This window comes from Capricornis sumatraensis, chromosome 1 (genome assembly GCF_032405125.1).
Source record: "Capricornis sumatraensis isolate serow.1 chromosome 1, serow.2, whole genome shotgun sequence".
In the NCBI taxonomy this organism is placed as follows: domain Eukaryota; kingdom Metazoa; phylum Chordata; class Mammalia; order Artiodactyla; family Bovidae; genus Capricornis; species Capricornis sumatraensis.
The window spans coordinates 82,013,537-82,026,856 of NC_091069.1; the positions used below are offsets into that span (position 1 = coordinate 82,013,537).

The following is a 13,320-nucleotide window of genomic DNA, read 5'->3' on the forward strand; positions in this document are numbered from 1 at the left end:
TGGAAAACTGAAGAACTACATCAGATTCAGAGGAGAAACAAAAAGCATTCTCTATAAGTAGGTCCTCTAGAGTTTCAATACAACCTGGTACTTTCTTAGCAGGTCCCGTCCTCTTTCCACGCAAACCAATGTAACTGTGTAGAGCTTAACAAAGCAGGCCTTTTATGAAGAAAATTACCTTAAATCAAAAAGAATAGGAACAAGATCCTTGGCATTAATGGTAATAATAACCAGATTCCTGCAAAGGGCTAAAATATTGCTACTTTAGTCACTCATTGTGGGAATTGTACTTTTCAAACTCAATATGAAGTTCTTCTGGAACTTTTTGTCATGTGTTTTCTGTGGCTGCCAAGTAACCGAGGGAGAAGGGGAAAGGGTTGTTTTGTCTAGCACATTTCTTCTATCATCAGGAAAATGAAGTTCTAGACAGTCTGCCTTTTTCCTTTGTAATTTTTTTTAATGGTTTGAAGATGTTGCAAATACTACAGCCTGGTCTAATTGAGGTACCCCCAAAGCACGACCCTTATCCAGGGTCCATCCTGATCCTTTCATCTCTTTGTTGTAGGAATTCTCTGATTTCTCTTGCCCTCAGCCTGGAGGACTCTCAAAAGGTGACACAATTTGATTAAAAATCATAATACCAGAAAGAGTATCCACAAAGAAAACTGTGTATGAGCATTTTCTACATTTCTTGGCCTGTTCCGCTAATTCTCTGAATTGCGACTGCCCCTCACCTCTTTCAGAAATCCTGAGGCCTGGCCTAGAGGCCACCCCCTCAGAGGAGACCCAGCTCAGAACATGCCCCTTGTCTCTTAGCCTGGAGGTCGTGTGGGCCTGAACTGTTTCCCCAGGTCATAACTAACTTCTATTTATCCATCTCTCCTGCTGAATCATTACCCCGTTTCACAGTCAGAAAGGTAGGCAGAGTGGTCAACCCAAAATTACAGTTAGACTTGAGGCAAAAAGCCTAAAATGCCAACAACAATTGCAATAATACTGGTATTTATTGAGTAGTTGCTACTAAGTTAGCCTTATGTTAAGTGCTCTGTACATATTATCTCATTTAATTATTACCTCACCTCCATGAGATAAGTACTATTATTGTACTCCATTTATAGATGGAGTATAAACTGGGCTTAAAAAAATAAATTATTGACTTCCCAGGAGTCCAGTGGTCAAGACTCTGAGCTCCCAATGCAGGGGGCATGAGTTCAATCCCTGGTCAGGAAAGATCCCACACACCACACGGCATTCCCTCCCCCGCCAAAAAACATCATTTGGTCAAGCTCACACAACTTCTAAACAGGAGAGTCTGGGCATTCAGAGACCAAGTGTTACTTTTACCTTCTCCCCTTTGCTTCCTCTCTTGACCCTTCTGGAGACTGTGAAGACATATGAAGGGGGTTGTTGGTAGTCCCAAAGACCTCCACCTTTGGGACACATGTAAACCTTGAGAAAGCCAGCTGTAAATATTTCTGAAAAAGGTGATCTCATGCATGGCTTTTGAGCTATGCCACGTTAAGCATATCCCCTGCCTCCTATTTAAAATAAAATATATAGATATTAAAGAAAGGCTTTATAGTTCTAAATATCAGTTTCATTGATCACGTTCCTCATCATCTTTATGGATACTATTTACAAAGGCAGTATGGACCTTCACCACTTGAGATCATGATAACCTAAGATGATTTCTCTGGGCTTTGGTTTCCTTATTTGTAAATGACATGGACAACTTGATCTTTATAATCTCTTTTGACTCTATGCTTGGGTGTATATATACACACATGTATCTAGAAGCCTATTTAAAGACCTGGAATCCCTTACATGAGGTGTCAATTATGTCCCACTGGCTCCTATAGTGGAGAATTCTGGTTCCAGTGGCAAATCACTACTCTTGAGGATTTGCAAACTGCAGTCATCTAAGCGACTGGCCTCTTGGCCCAGGAGGTTGTTGTTTATACACAGTCCCCAACTCTCACTGTCTCAGGATCTAAAAACAGTGAAGGATATAAAGAAAACCAGCTGGTTTGCTTGAGGGAGTGCTCGCCTCCCTAGGAGAAGTATTTGAATTGGTCTTCTTCTCTGCAGGCAGAAGATGGAATTAAACCATCTTCCATGAACCAGAGCTGAAAGGTGCACTGGAAGGTCTGCTATGGGAGTTACCATTCTGTGAATTTCCCCGGGGCCAGGTTGCCGTGAGGAAGGTTCGAGGGAGGAGGCACATGAAACCCAGACTGAGGGGAAGCTGGAAGGATGATTTAACCTGGTTAATCCTGAGAATGCCCTGTCCCAGAAAGGTAGGCACCTCACAAAGCTCAGCAGTAGTGATCTCACTTGTAGTAAAGAAGGATCCCGAGGAGGAAGCATCAGCTTGTCTGGGCATGTTCACAGTATGAGAGAGACTCTGCCACAATGTAGGAGCGACCAAGGGCTTCCCAGGCGGCTCAGGGCTAAAGAATCGGCCTGCCAGTACAGGAGATGGGGTTTGACCCCTGGGTTGGGAAGATACTCTAGAGGAGGAAAGGACTACCCGCCCCAGTGTTCTTGCCTGGGAAATCCCATGGACAGAGGAGCCTGGTGGGCTACAGTCCTTGGGTTCACAGAAGAGTTGGACGTGTTTAGCAGCTAAACAAGGAGTGACCAAGGCGGGGAGTGGGAAGGCACGTCAGTTATTGTCCAAACAATACTGACATAGAAGAGGTAAGAAGGAAAGGAAAGAGTAGTGGAAAGATCTAATATTGATATAAGTCAAACCATGGCATTGCCATCAGAGGCAAACTTTGATAAAGACTGAAAAGAGTTTATTGTGTGGTACAGAGGAGGGGCATCAACTACAGCCTGTGGGCCAAATATGGCCTCTTGACCTTTTCTGCAAATCCCGTTTATTGGCTATTGACTAGGGTGGCTTTTGTTTTACAGTGGCAGAGCTGAGCATTTTCAACAGGGATTGTATGGTATACAAAGCCTGACATATTTACTCTCTAGTCTTTCACAGAAAATGTTTGTTGACTCATGATGTAGCAGAAAGAACACATTGTTCTAAGTCCTGGGTCCACCACTTTGAATCCACACTAGGTTTTATAATCTAATTTTCAGAGTTTAATTTCTCATCTGTGAAATGGGGGTACTATATGATATAGTGCCAACTAACCACTTAACTCAGTAATTATGATCATTTGTGATGCTAAATAAAATAGTGAATGTGAAAACGCATGCTAAGTTGTAAAGAATTATACACATACTAAATATTATTAGGGTTGTTTTAGGAGTATCTGGCAAAAGAGAGGAGTCAAAGACAGTTGTTTTTTCCTGAACAGAGGTGAAGAACAAATAAAAAGTGATTGCAAAGCACACATGAGCCTTTTTGTTTGTGTCAGTTACTGTGTAGTTCTGAAACAATCTAAACTAGATTATTAAAGTTATGGAGAAAGAAGCAAAAATCACAGCCTTGATGATAAATTGAAGAAATCTTTTCGGTGTGAAGTACAACAGCGTGTTATGGCCACCAGATGGGACGGCAGAGTGGGACTTTGGGAAGGAAGAATAAGAGCAAAAATCCAGGTAACAGTGCATGGAGTAGCTGTATACTAACAATTATGCGTTGTTTATCTGAAATTCAAATCTAGCGGGACATCCTGTGTTTTTACTTTCTCTACCTGGCAACCAGTCCCCCACCCAGGGTAGTTCTGGTGGGGCAGCTGATCGTAGCACTCTGCTCCCTGGCCACAAAGATTGTGCAGATTCTAGGAAACTGAATCTTTAGCAGAGATGAGTAAGGATAGAAGATAGAGCTGATCCTCTGATGGCAATATTCTAGAAAGACCTTCAGAGTTGCTTTGTTTCATATGGGAGGTTTAGCCCTTCTTTTAATCTATCCCTTTCTGTTTCTTAAACGAGAGTTGGTTTCTGTTGTCTGCAGTCAAAGAGCCCTAACCTATACACATATATATACACACTCCAGACAGTTTCCAACAAAACTGCTGTGAGGATGGGTGGCTGGTGAAGTTGAGGGCTGATGAAGAGATTAACTAGGGACAGCTTTCTGACGGAGGATCTGGACAAAGGCAGAGTGGAGGAGGCAGGCAAAGTGCACTCTGGACCCAGAATCTGGCGAGTGTTTACATTTGCTGTACTGTATAGCAACAGGGAGCTACTCAGGGCTCTTAAGAAAGGGAAGGATGTGATAAAAATGACATTTGATTTAAAAAATTATTTCCAAAGCTGGCTTTTAAGGGTTTTGCCTGGATAAGACGGCCAGCAGGAAAGCTGGCTGGAGGCCTGTTCTCATGGTCCCATAGACTGGGGATCTCAGGCTCAGATGGGGGTGGGGCAGTGAAATAGAAGGGCATGGGAAGAGAAAACGATGAGAACCAGCTCAGGGGAGATGCCTGGATTTTAGTGACTTTTTGATCATGGGGATCATCCAAGTGAGAGAAGGGAAGAGCTCCAACTGGGTCATGAATGACAGTAACTGCGCCTGGGAGCTGCCCTGACTGCGGGCGTCCCAGGACCAGGGGCTGCAGGGCAAGCTTGTGAGGAGGGAGGGCCGTGGAAAGGAGCTGCTCTTTAGGTCGTGGGGCCCATTCTTCCAGTTGGCTCGGAGTCTCCACCCTGGGGGAGGGATGTGGTGAGAGTGGGGCCCATCCAGCAGAAAGTGACAGGGATGATTAAAGGGATGGAAAATCAGGTCCATGAAGAAAGGTTAAAGGGACTGCCGCTATTTAGCCTGGAGAAGCAAGGCGGCGACGTAAGAGGTCCCAAGTCTATGCACGGTTATTAATAGACGCGTGCTAGGCAGCTGCCCGGCGCAGGCGGGCAGGCAGCACCCCTGAAGCCAGCGGGCACCTCCGCAGGAGGGGGAGGCGGGCGGGCTCCCGAGGGAGGCCGCCCCGTAATTATAAAGGCTCTTTTGTGGTCTCTGAAGTGCCCTCTCCCCTCCTCTTTGTTTTTGGCATCTGTCATTACGCCGTGCAAACCACAGCCGGGCCCCCTGACGGCCCCAATATCTGCTTTCCTGCCCACTCGGAAGGTAATGTGGCTATAAAATTGACGAGTTAGATAAATATGGGCACAAAGGGTGGACTGTGTCTAGCTCCGTGGAGCATCCTGCCTGCTCTCCCCACCCAGCCGGGATAAATCGTCCTGTCTCCGGTCCTCCCATCACCCCCCAGCCTGTTCTAGTCCATCCGGGCCCCTTCTGCCGGACTGCCCCCCACCCCCGCCCCCCAGAGTTCACATTTGCCCTGCCTCGCTGTCTCATTTGTCACTTTGGCAACTTGAGAAGTCTTCTGTTTCTTCCCAGGTCAAATCGGTTCACTTTTCTTTCTTTAAACGTGAAACTTCTCAGCAGGTCAGCCTGTTGCTTTGTGGGCCAGGCTGTGGCATCAGGCAACCCGGCCAGATCGTCACAGCCTCTCCCCGATGAGGCCAAAGGCCCCTGGGTCTCGGCCATGTCAGGTCCCTGCTAGGGTGACCCAGGGACTCAGGGTGGAGATTGTATTTTCCCGGTGAATATGGAAGAGAGAGAGTCATGGAAGGAAGGTCCATTATGAATGACACATTTAGACACTTCAGAATTGGAGCTGAGGGCTGGGTGGGGGATGGGAGCGGGAAATGCGTATTAGCCAGAATGTACTGATGGACCAGATAAAACTGATGGAATCTGACTTTCAAGAAGTCCGGAACTAAAATGTCTCTGGTTTTGGTCCCCTGTGTCCTAAAGGGAGAGGATCAGTGGCTCACCTGCCTGCTAGCGCAGACCCCAGAGCAGGTGAGAAGGGAAAGGAGGCCACACTCCCACCAAGGGGTTCTGTCAGGACTTAGGCCCCACCAACTGCCTTTAGCCTCGACAGAAATCGCATTCAGAACTGAGAAGCTCCTCAGGCGGCTGAAGGAATCAACCTGGATGGAGACGGGATGGAGAGAAGCAGGCACGAAGGTTGCCCTGCCTAGGATTCCTGGGACCAGCCAAGCCCTTCCCTAAACAAGAGAAGATACTCTGTCCTTTTCCGCTTGTGGCTGTGGGGATGTCCAAAGGGCAGGTCTGGCTGGTATTGACCCCTGGGCGGGGACCAGGATGAGCACCTGGGGTCCTGAGACTGGGCAATTAAGTTGATAGGCTTTAGAACCAGGCAGAACTGCCCCACCATTCTCCAGCTGTCGCTGCCCACGTCCTCATCTGTGAAACGGGCATGACCACAGTGGCTACCTTCTAAGGCTACTGTGAATGTTGAACAGTACTCAGCATGCTTGACATGGAGTGGACACTCAGCCCACATCAGCTACAGTTGTGATAATTTACTGTCATTGTGATCTGCTGGGTAGAATTGATGGAGCAGATGAAGGGCTGTGAACAGGAAGCACTGGACTTCTGAAACTTGATTACTCCTCCTTTAAAGGCCACCCTCTGCCCAAACTAGCCCCCTGCAGGTCCATGATAGTGGCCAGCTCCACAGGGATCAGCTGCCCGCCTTTTGCAGGGCACAGGCATCCTTGATTCCACAAAAAGGTGTGCCAATCTCTGTGCTCGACTCTGCTGGAAAAATCGGAACAATCCCTATTATTTTCGGTTCCCAGACCTTGAATGTGTCAGGCTTCAGGTTCACTTTCTACATCTCTCTCCATCGCAGGATCTGCAAGTAATTTAACCTTGTTTTCACAGAGCGCAAAGACGTTCCGCTTGTTTACACTGGAGACAAATTTCCCTCAATTGACGCAATCCTATTGATTAAATAATGACTTTCTTCCTCATTTAAAGGTAATTTCGGTTGGTATCATGACATGGAGGAGGGAAGTGAATGCCTTTTCTGTCCTGCTGTATGAAGGCAAGCTGTGAGGGTAGAGTCCCACTACTCTGGGCAGCACCTTCTTGTTTTTCCCACCTGTTCTCAAGTATTTGTGCAAGACCAGTGCAAGGATCCTGTGAGGAGGCTGTCTAAATGTGAGCAGATACTGATCAGAGACATTAAAGAGCCTGCATTTGTTTGGCAAAGTATGTCAAGGCTGGGGCAGAGTAGAAGCTCCTTTGTTTCAAAAATGGATTTGAGGCAGGAGGGGGGTGGGTGAAATGGATGAAGAAGGTCCAAAGGTACAAAATAAATAAAAAGTTTTAAAATAAATAAGTCAGGGGGATGTCATGTATGGCATGGTGACTCTAGTTAATAATACATACTGCATGTCTGAAATTTCCTAAGACAATAAATCATAAAAGTTCTCATCACAAGAAAACATTTTATAACTATACGGTGCCAAATACTAAGAGACTTATTGTCATGAGCATTTCACACTATATACAAATATCGAATCATTATGTCATACAACTGAAACTAATATAATGTTCCATGTCAATTATACCTCAATAAAATGAAAGAAGATGAAATAAATTTTAAAATGGATTTGATTTGCTTTCTAGATTTTTTTTAAAATTGGGGTATAATTTACAATGCTGTGTTAGTTTCAGGTGTATAGCAAGGTGAATCTGTTATATATATATATTAAATGAATCTGTTTTACATGCATATATGTGCACAGATACACACACACACACATACATATACCCACTCTTTTTTAGCTTCACTGAGTAGAGTTCCCTGGACTATATACAGTAGGTCCTTATTAGTTATGTGTTCTATATAAAATAGTGTATATGTGTCAATCCCAGTCTTCCAGTTTATCCCTCCCCTCCTCAGTAATCATAAGTTTATTTTTTACATCTGTAACTCTGCTTACCTCTATTTCTGTTTTGTAGTAAGTTTGTTTATAGCTTTTTTTTAAAAGATTCCACATAAAAGTGATATCATGTGATATTTATCTTTCTGACTTATTTCACTAAGTATGACAATCTCTGGGTCCATCCATGTTGCTGCAAATGGCATTACTTTGTTCTTTTTATGTGTGAGTAATATTCCATTGTGTGTGTGTGTGTGTGTGTGTGTGTGTGTGTGTGTATACACACACCCCACATCTTCTTTACCTATTCCTCTCTTGATGGACATTTAGGTTGCTTCCATGTCTTGGCTATTGTAAATAGTACTGCAGTGAACAGTTGGGTGCATGTATCATTTCAAATTATGTTTTTCTCCAGATATATGCCCAGGAGTGGGATTTCTGGATCATATGGTAGCTCTATTTTCTGTTTTTTTATGGACCCTCCATAGTGTTCACCATAGTGGCTGTACCAGTTTGCACTCCCACCAACAATGCAGGAGGTTTCCCTTTTCTCCAAACCCTCTCCAGCATATGTTGTTTGTAGATTTTTTGTGATACCTCATTGTAGTTTTGGTTTGCATTTCTCTAATAATTAGTGATGTTGAACATCTTTTCATGTGCTTTTTAACCATCTGTATGTCATCTTTGGAGAAATGTCTGTTTAGATCTTGCACCCAGTTTTTGATGGGGTTTGTTGATATTAAACTTTATTCATTTATTTTGGCTGTGCTGGGTCTTTGTTGCTGTGCTGGCTTTTCTCTAGCTACAGCGTAAGTGTCTGGCTATGGTGCTCGGGCTTCTCATTGTGGAGGCTTCTCTTGTTGCAGAGCAGAGGCTCCAGGCACTTGGGCTTCAGTAGCTGCAGTTCCGGGGCTCTAAGAGCGTAGGCTCAATAGTTGTGGCACACAGGCTTAGTTGCTCTGCAGCACGTGGGATCCTCCGGACCAGGGATCAAACCTGTGTCTCCTGCATTGGCAAGTGGATTCTTTGACCATGGAGTCACCAGGGAAGCCCTGTTTTATTGATATCAAGCTTCATGAACTGTTTGTATATTTTGGAGATTAATCTCCTGTTGGTTGCTTTGTTTGCAAATATCTTCTCCCAGCTTTCAACATTATTAACATCTAATAAACTAGGGCCTCCACATATACTGTTTTTCAAGATCATCTCACATGACAGTCAGGACATGTCATTTGAAAGAAAGATTTAAAATCAAAGGGAAGGGGATGTCATACGATCTAAAGGACTCCACACATAAGGGACCTAGAGATTGTCACATTGAGTGAAACGTCAGACAGAGAAGGAGAAATATTGTATGACATCCTTTACATGTAGAATCTAAAAAGAAATGATACAAAGGAACTTACTTACCAAACAGAAAGAGACTCACAGACTTAGAGAGCAAACTTGTGGTTGCTATGGGGAAGGTTGGGGGGAAGGGATTAGGGAGTTTGGGATGGACATGTACACACAGGTATATTTAAAAGGGATGATCAACAAGGACCTACTGTATAGCACAAGGAACTCTGTTCAATGCTATGTGGCAGCCTGGATGTGAGGGGAGTTTAGGGGAGAATGGATGTATGTATACTTGTGGCTGTGTCCCTTTGCTGTTCACCTGAAACTATTGCAACATTGTTTGTTAACTGACTGTACTTCAATACAAAATGAAAAGTTTTTTTTCTTTTAAGGGAAAGGGAAAATAAAGAAAAAGAGAAAGGAAGCATTTACATCAGAAAGGACAGCTGAGAACAGTACATGCAAAAGAGGTGCCAAGATGCTGGTGGTCAAGGAGAGTTGGGTGCTCTTCGCTGAGCCCCTTAACTCTGTCTGGGCCCAGATTCTGCATCAGTAAAATCAGGGCAGTTGGATCAGGTGATTTCTAAGGCTCTCATTCCCTTCAGTGGAGAAGGGAATGGCAAGCCACTTCAGTGTTATTGCCTGGAGAATCCCAGGGACAGGGGAGCCTGGTGGGCTGCCGTCTATGGGGTCGCCCAGAGTCGGACACGACTGAAGTGACTTAGCAGCAGCAGCAGCAGCATTCCCTTCAATGTTCTGTGATACGAAGAAATCTAGAGACTTTGTTATTATTATTTTCTTGCATTCCAGGTCCTTCCACTGTATATTCCAATAAGGCTAAGTCCAGAGGATGATGTTTGGGGTGATGGGGCCTCCCTCCCATTGTCTTTCTGTGACTAGTCTCTCGTAAGGCCAGGAGATATCTGGCTGGCTTAGGAGTCACACAGGATGATGTGTAGAATGTGACTGAGCAGGAGAGAGAGGGAGATGGAAAAACCAGAATCAGTTCGGTGAGTTTTAGGATCCAGGCCACCTCTGTCTAGGAAGGATGGCCTGAGGGTCAGCTCAGCTCCTTCTTGGGGTGGAGGGAGTTGAGGCTGAGGAAGGAAGAGAGAGCCTCCAAGCCTCCCAATCCCGTTCTTCAAAAATGATGCACCTTAGGAGTTCTCCGACACTTCCTGTGGACAGACCCTGTCTCCATAGCTAAATTGTCACCTGGGGAGGCCTGTGTCTTCTCCAGATCTTGGTGTGGTCTGAGCTCATGGGGACGCAGGTGAGCGTGGCCTTCCAACCCTAGTCAGGTAATCATTAGCTGCCCAGTTCTGGAAGTGTTTGGGGATGCTTACTGTCAATGGTCACTGGCAGAGAGGGTGTCTTGGAGTGGGAGGTAAGAGGGTTTGAAGACCATACCCCCCCCACGTAATAAACATTCATTTACCCAATGGATGTGAGGTCCAAAGCCAGGGTACTCCACCTCTACTATTTCCTTATATTCCGACAGCTGACCTCTGAGGGAGGCATTGTGGTCCCATTAGATAGATGAAGAAACCGAGGCTCAGAAGACTTGGTCATGTCCCTGAAGGAGATGCCGCAGCGGGTGGCAGAGTCAGTCCAGTCTGCTCTCTGCCTCCCATTACAGGCCCTTACGTTGGGCTGTGCAGAGCAATGGGCTATAGTTCTCAATCTGACTCTTGCTGGCTGTGTGGCTTAAACGAGTTACCTGACCTCTCTGAGTTGCAGTTTCTCCATCTGTTGAAGAGTTATACCTAATTTTGAGGGTGGTTATGAAACATAAAGTGGTACCATATGAAGATGTCTAAAACAGGGCTAGGCATGGAGCAGGTCATGTACATGGTTACTTTCTTCTTCCTGCTTCAAGCTGATGTGGTTTTGTGAAGGTGACTGAGTAATCAGTCTTACTCAGTTTGGGATTTTCAGGGTCTAGCAGAAAGCCAGGCATGGCATAGACACGTAATAAATATTTATTGAATGAGTGGATACACAACACCTGTATCTACTGATGCTAGTCACCTAGATACTTAGAATACTTACAATACCTAGATACTTCTGAATGGATGGATTCGTGACTTTTCATCTGAATGTTGGATGCCATCCTAGAATATAAGCAGTAAAAATGATCCAAAACATAGAAACATGAAATCAGTCTGGTCTCACTGATGCAGATTCATTGGGAGAAATGTGTGAATCAGGGAAAGTCTGCACTGGGCTATATTGAAAGAAAAGTGATTTGTTATTTTCACATAACTCCAGCCCTGTCCCCAGGTTTATTTATTTACCACCCATCCATCCATTCATCCAATCATTCAACAGAGGCCTAGGGGGGCTTTTAGGGCCTCCTTTAATAAACAAGGAAGAAAGATTATCTGGAGCATGTCGATTATTTGTAGATAAATAGAAGCTTCCAAACTGCTTATGGGAGCTTGGAAATGGTTTTTTCTCAAGTGTTTTAGACATTCCTCCCACATCCTACACGCACAGTTTCTGTGCACCATCTCTGGAGAATCTTTACGTTAATTTACAGTCATATTCTTATCTGCTAAGGCAGTGGAGAGGCTGGGAGCATCTGTCTGTTGTGTGTAAGTGCATCTGAAAGAGGAAGCACTAATGCAGAGGGAGTCTCATTCTTGAGGTTGAAAATGACCAAAGATGATACATGGACTTACAGGAGCACGTGTGTTTTGCTTCTCTGTGTTAGTGCAGTCACTTTGGTGATTTTCAATCTACCTATCCCTAGCAGTCCAGAATCTTTCTTCTAATTTGTTGGTTCCTTCTAATATTCCATGGATCAAAAAATGTAATAATGATAATAAAAGCCAAACCGAAACGAAAGAAAACTTGAGAGGTAAGCTTGTTCGAACTGTTTGTGAAGCAAGAGTTAAAAGGATCTGAATGCGTTTGAGGGGACTTTGAGTGAGCACAGGACATGACCTTTGGCACCTGGACTTTGGTTCTGCACTGGCTATTGGGGGCCTATTCTACTTCTGTGTTCTTGATTGCAAGCTGACTTCAGGATTGGTGAGACATTAGTACATGTGTGTCTTATGATGGCAATCTGGTGGCAACCCTCTGAGGTAGGGATGTGGCTTCATTTTCCAGTGGAGGGGATCAAGAGGGAGACAGTGTGTGGATGGCTGCGCATGAGGCAGGGCCCTCCGGACCATGCTAAGTGAGACGGCGAGGTGCTATGTTTCTTTGCAAACGCCCACGCTGACTAGCTCACCTATCATAATCTGGAAGCTGAGTTTTTTAGTACTTTGATCAGAGCTGCTGATTTCTTGATCTCTTGCAGAGAACTTCTGGGAGATTCTGGTGTCAGAGAAGGAGAACTCGGTGAGGACTCAGAGGTCAAACTTGCAGACTGGATCTAGCCCTGTGTGATTGCTTAACTTCTCTGAACCCTGACTGTAAAGCATGAGGGCTTTGGTTAACCCTGACATTTTGCTATGATCTCTCTAATAACTTGTGTATCTTGGATTTTCTCTGAGCTGTGGAGCTGACCATCTACAGGACTGGTGAAAGTGGCTATGGAAGGACAGCCTATCCTCCTGGGGGGAAGATGGCTGGGGAGCTGGCCGTCCCCACAGCATCACGGCACTATGGCATTGCGACCACGAGGGGGGCTTACATCAGAGACTTCCTGCATTATCTCTTGGCATGTGCCTGGGGTTCCAGGAGGACTCGGATGGGACGGGAGGGGCATCAGTTCTTTAGGTCCATGCTTCATTCCCCTTGGGATCCCCATTCGTCTCTGTCTTTATCCTCCTCAGCCTCTCCTGGCTGGAGCCACCATCAGCAGGCACGTCCCGTTCTGCAGCCAGTTCTGACCAAGGCAGGAAATGGATGTGGAGCCTCAGCCTGCCACTGTGGGGAGGAGGGGGCTGGAGTTTGGTCTCATGTTTTCAATCAGTAACAATCGTGCCTTGGTTAAACCTCAGAGACGACGGTGCTACCACTGCTCAAAGCTGATAGTAAGTCGTATTCCTCAGATGTGGGATCCAAAGGCTTAGGCACAACTCGCAGGCTCCTGGGTGCCTTCCTCTTGCTCTCCACTCTCCTTTGCCGAAATCCAAATGAGAGCTGGGTGTGTCAGAGGCAGGCTGGCTGCCTGGACAGCACCCAACTTCCAGAATTTCTTATGCATCCCCCTCCCCCATGGCATCAGCAGCCATTCCCAAATTCGCAGCGGTTTGGTCTACTGTTCCAGACCCTGCCCCCTCTTCCTTGAGACTCAGCCTGAGGCTGGGGGATCTCCCCCAGCAGCCTGCTGTCTAGGGTCCCACTGGGGATGGACAG

General features: G+C 45.6%; 1 pseudogene; it reads right to left on the minus strand.

Moving 5' to 3' along the window:
* Positions 1-12,907: 12,907 nt before the first annotated feature.
* On the minus strand, positions 12,908-12,991 carry LOC138093187 (U4 spliceosomal RNA; annotated as a pseudogene).
* Positions 12,992-13,320: the final 329 nt, after the last annotated feature.